Raw genomic sequence first — 5,780 nt, forward strand, 5'->3', positions numbered from 1 at the left:
CGACATGAGGGAGATTTGTGATGAGGAAGAACACTGGCCATAGAACAAGAAGGCAGGTGTTCAAAAAAATGTGACATTTAGCCACTCCTCCCTCTCTTTTTCTCCAAACCGTTGAAGAACCACTCAAATTGATTCCTTTACCACTGGTTTGAATGGTCGTTTGGTTTAATTTAGTGAATTTGAACAGGAAATTTGCTTGATTTAATTTAGTGAATTTTGAAGTGGAAGTTTGGGGAATGGGGAGATTTGGTAACCTGTTTAGGAAATCGATATCTACTTACCATTTCAGCATTTTTATCTGTTAACTTGTTAACAAACTGTTTTGGAAACTCTTCTAAGTAAGATTACTTTAGGCTTCGTTTGAGAAAAATTGGGTAACTCTGTAAAGCGATGCTGAGTTTTAAAAATGAACTGGGAGGACTTCCCTGATGATCCAGTGGTTAAAAATCTGCCTGCCAATGCAGAGGACACAAGTTCAGTCCTTGATCTTCAAAGATCCCACATGCTGTAGGCATCTAAACCCGTGTGCCACAACTATGGAAGGTCGTGTGCTTTAGAGTGAGCCCGTGCTTTGCAACAGCAGAAGCCACTGCAGTGAGAAGCCCTCGTGCCACAACTAGAGATCAGCCCACAGCAAGAAGACCCAGCGCACATTGCCTCTAGGAAAAAAAGTGAACTGGGCTTCTTGAGTCCCAGATTTTCAATAAACATGTTGCTAACTGAAATATAGGCTCATTGTCTGAATTTAAAGTAAGTTTAGGATGAAAAAGAATACTCCAATTTGGATTCTTAAGAGGACCCAGATTTCATGTTTTACTAACAGTTATATTTGCTGTTTATTGTTACTTTGATAGTAAAAGTTAGTTAAATGTGAATTTTAGATTTCATTTTTATTTTTTTATTCGAACGTGGTCTTTTAAAGTTTAAACCTATTTTCATTATGCAATTATGTACTTTAAAAGTGATTCCTTTGAATGCTCTGCTAGGCAACGAGCACAAATTTTGTCACTAAATTAATCATTAATTATGACTACAGTAGTAACTATTAACTTCAACAAGTAAAATAATTGATGGTCAATATATAGCATATTTAACAAAACATAACTCAGTGGGGTGTGTATATGGAACAAGATGAATATTGCCTACCTCATCAAGAATTTCTCAGTTGAGAGTGCTCCTAATTAAGTCTTACTAAATTTTGTTGCATTGCTTGCTTGAAGACAAATCAATAACAAGTGAGTTACTTTACTGTCTCTAGTTTTCAAGCCTATGCATCCATATACTTCATAATACCCCTCTCTATGGGCCCCAAGCTCATTTCCTTCAGTACATCCTTTGCACAGGCTATCTGTTCTCACAGTACAAAATCACTAGAGCCGGTGTTATTCTGGAAATGTGATGCATTTTCTCCAAATCACTGGGAACAACACAGATCCCTCTTACTCTGGTCCCTGTCTCTAATTCCCATTGGTATTTCCTATGTTCATCTTACTTGCATTTCACCTATTAAGTTGGAGAACACATGACTTAATAAGCTTCGATTAAACCTGTCAAACATCCTATACTTCCAGAATGCCTTTGGATTCAGGGTTCTGGGGGCCTCTTCCAACTACCAGTTCTGCATGCCTATCTTTAGCAGTACTCATCATAACTTTTAGAGTACCAACTTGTAAATTTTACTAGGCCTGAAACTTAATCCATGTTGAAGTCTTTTGGGGACACAGACCCAACCAGATACACTCTTATATACACACTCAGACCTCATCTTCCTTGATTACTTTGGGCTCCAAGTACCCTCTCCATTAATACCTCACTTGTGTGGGATCTCACCACAGTACTGTAACTCACATCATTTTATTATCAAGCAGTAGAAACACAAATTCGTATTCTCTTAGCATATCCTAAAGTAGCTTATTTCAGTTCATGTTTAGGAAATTTGGTTAAAACTTACCTGGTTATTTAATCACTGGTGCCTCAGATGGCAAAGCGTCTGCCTGCAATGCAGGAGACCCGGGTTCAATCCCTGGGCCAGGAAGATCCCCTGGAGAAGGAAATGGTAACACACTCCAGTACTCTTGCCTGGAAAATTCCATGGATGGAGGAGCCTGGTAGGCTACAGTCCATGGGGTCACAAAGAGTCGAATATGACTGAGCGACTTCACTTTCTTTCTACCTGATTATTTACCATCCTGTTCTTTTAAAAAAAATCATTAGACATACTTTAAAAAGTCAGAGAATAATCCTGCCTTATAAAGACAAATGAGATATTGTTGGTGCTTTTTTTTTTTTTTTTTTTTAAGAGTTACTAACCCAAGAATACCTGCTATCTTTTGAGCTGCTTGGAATTACTTTTGAACTCCTCTCAACAGGGGTTTTAGTCTGAAGCCTAGTCAGACAAAAAGGGACAGGGATGGTAGAAATAAAATAATATGAGTTGATGCAACGCGTCCACTAGACGCATCTTCTTTATTCTTGAACTGCCTACTTTGACATCACACATAACACTGTCCTTTTGGAAGCAAAAAAGCAAAGCTGAAAAAATGAGAGACAACTCTCATGTCTTTATAAAAAAAAAATCTATGTGTATGCTTAGTCACTCAGTTGTGTCCAACTCTTGTGACCCCATAAACTGTAGCCTGCCAGGCTCCCCTGTCCATGGAATCCTCCAGGCAAGAATACTGGAGCAGGTTGCTATTTCCTTCTCAAAAAATATCTAGGTGACAATTACTGGCAAATAGGTTCTTGTTTGTCATGTATAAGCTTGAAATTTTGCTTGAATTGGTTTTCCCAGGAAATGAAAGATGTGTACTTCTTACTTGTTTGGGAAAGACAAGCCCTTACTAAATATTATAAAGACTAGCAATGCTTTCAGTTATCTTCACAGGTAACAATAGGAGTGAATCTGTAACAATAATTGCTTACCATCAAATCATAAATTCCTGTATTACTTTAGTACTGGTATAGCATTTGTTCTATAGTTCCATTCAATATGGTCTGCCTTAGTGAGACCTTTGTTAAAAAAAAAAAAAATCCTCATTGTTTCACCTGAGTATTTGGCAAAGAGAAACGAAGTCCCACTGAGACTAATATCCATATAGAAGTTGACAATTTTTGTTAGATTCCCCCGCAAAGGCACCAAGAGAGTATGTCAGTTAGCTGTTACTGTGACTTAACAATTATTTATTATTTCTAACAAGTCTGAGGGCCAGCTGATGTTCAGTAGATCTATTTTAAATATGTGAATAGTTCTGTGACTGTAAGCTAGACTTAACATTGGCGGAAGCTGGGAGTGGCTTTATTCCACCAATCTCTCATCTTCTTCCTAGGACCATGGGCTTGCCTGAGAGAGTTCATCTCAAGGAACTGGAAAAGATAGAAGGACAAAAGCCCAATATAGAAGTACTCTTTCAAACCTCTTTCCTTCTATTTGCTAATATTCCAGTGACTCAGGGCAGAGTCAAGGGGTGAGGCAGATGTTCCCACTCTTGCTGAGAGGGCTCCACAAAATTACATGGCAAAGAATGTGAATACAGGGAGTGGGGAATTGGGGCCAAATGATGAATCCTTCCAAGAGAGGTGGATCAGAGGGAAGTGCTAGGATTTCCAGTGCCTTTGTTTCAAATAACTAACAAAATTCAGAGTTCAACTGTGAGGACCCCAAGAAGGGATGCCAAGGTCAGCCATTGCAGCTTCACATATATTTAAGGAGAATACTCACCTCTCAGATACCCTTCTGTTTTTTGTTTTTTTTTTTTAAATCATGGGCCAAAGTAAAACTCAGAACTATTGAGATATTTGCCTTTGTATAGAAAAAGAGTTCCAAATAGAAACCAACTCTCTTCCCTTCATCCCTTTCTCCCTCCCTCCCTTCGTCTGTCTTAGGTTCTGATCTTTGGGGTATCTAGTTAATGAGGTCTCATTTGATGCTTATAGATCTTTCTCACCCATGTCTTTTAGTATCAGTTTTAGGCAGCTTAGAAACAGAGTTTGACCAATAGATTTATTGGTGCATCAAATTCATTGAGAAATGGCTTCAGGAGTTCCATCTTTAGAAATATTACTAGTTCTAAAGTTAGTAGTCAGTAGTTGACAAAAATAAATATTGATTCAGAAATGGGCTTGCTCATCAGGGAAATAAACCTGGTAGCTTTTAGTCATAATTTATTTATAAGCCTTCCCATGTTATATTCAGAGATGAACTTTGAAGAAAAAGTCAAATATTCTTTTTTGTATATTTTGAAAATATAACAGACTTTGATGTATTTAGGGGACCTAGAATCTTTAAAAGCAGAATAAAAGATGACTTCTCTGGAGTTAGAAGGCTCCAGTAAATCACCCAAAATAACCAAAAACTAATTAGAGACAAATATGATTTCCCAGAAAGCATAACAATAATAACCAATTATTACTCTTTGTACCAGACAGAATATGAGTGTTGCTTGCTCTAGGAAAATAATTGCCTATGTGTAAATCCACGTTGGCCAAGGAAATAAGGCCAGATGTAGGTCTATATCCTCAGCAATCTCTCCAAAGGCAGTCGTTTCTCTTGGCTCTCAGCTCCTTGCTGACTTTGCTCCCTTGCTGGGCAGTTCTTGGTTCTGAATTCTAGAATAAGATTTAGAATCTGATAGATGACAAGGATATTATCTGAACAACCAGGGCTCTTGTACATGATAGGAAGACTGCTGAAATTTACTGTTTCCTTCCTCTTATTTCTGAATCTGTGATGCTAAAGCACTCCTAGGTAAAATAATGTACTCCTGCCTCCTACCAAGTGGGTAGGCTGGAGAAAAACAAAAATGTTATTAAGACTCATTGTCTTTGAAATCAACTCTTTTGGAAGAATATTTTGGAAAGAGGGTTAAGCATTCAAGCTTTCTAACAGAAATTTGAAAATAATTCAGTTTTAATACTCAGAAATGAACATTTTGAGACTTCATGTTGACTTTTCCCGTATTGGAATACATTTCTAGAGATGCCTGTTTTTTTTGCATTTTCCCCCACAATCTATTTCAGTTGAAATTTCAGCCAGATATATTCTTTTTCTTCTTTGGCTCATTATGCAAATTAACAGAAAAATTCAGTGACGAGAAGTAAAGGTCTCGCCACTCAGGAGGTACCACATCAGAAATAGGGTAAAGTAATTACAGAATTACTTGCAGCTACTATGACTGTGTATTCTCTACTATTCAGAGGAAAATCTTTTATGCACTCATCACTACACAGTTTATTCTTCCATTGATGTGTGGGAGATTGATACATTTAACTGTCCCACTCATTGATGGGAGAAGTGCATTCCTACAGAAATACATTTTCTTTTTTTTGTATTCATGTGACATTTAATCCTGACTTTATTTTTCCTCCACTAAAATTATCTTTTGTAGACAATCTTCTCTTCATATGTATTATGAGTATGAACATCAGAATAACTTAGTAGGCTGGAAAAGCAAGGACATATCTGCCATTCTATAGAATGGCAATGCCAAAAGGAAAATATCACTTATTATTTTCTACTTTTGATAAATAAAAGCAAAGTCATTGTCAAGAAGAGGGGTGCATTAAATGATCTATAAGCATTCTTTCTGCTAAAAAAGTGCTGATTCTCACTTATTACAAGGAAGTAGCAGTACTGAACTGGAAGTATGAGCTCTGTGTTCAATCAAGTTCCCTCACTGGATTGCGGATTCATTTTGGGATAATTCCCATTTGATCCTTGAGTACTAAGCTATAATATGTCCCACAGTTGTCTCAGTGAAGAAACCAGAAAAAAAGTGCCTGAA

At 37.3% G+C, this 5,780-nt stretch overlaps 1 protein-coding gene across 7 annotated transcripts in view; it reads left to right on the forward strand.

Moving 5' to 3' along the window:
- Nucleotides 1-5,780, forward strand: part of PDE4D (phosphodiesterase 4D) — a 1,605,399-nt gene that overhangs the window by 666,082 nt on the left and 933,537 nt on the right. The window lies entirely within an intron of this gene.

Source organism: Bos taurus, chromosome 20 (genome assembly GCF_002263795.3).
Source record: "Bos taurus isolate L1 Dominette 01449 registration number 42190680 breed Hereford chromosome 20, ARS-UCD2.0, whole genome shotgun sequence".
Lineage (NCBI taxonomy): Eukaryota > Metazoa > Chordata > Mammalia > Artiodactyla > Bovidae > Bos > Bos taurus.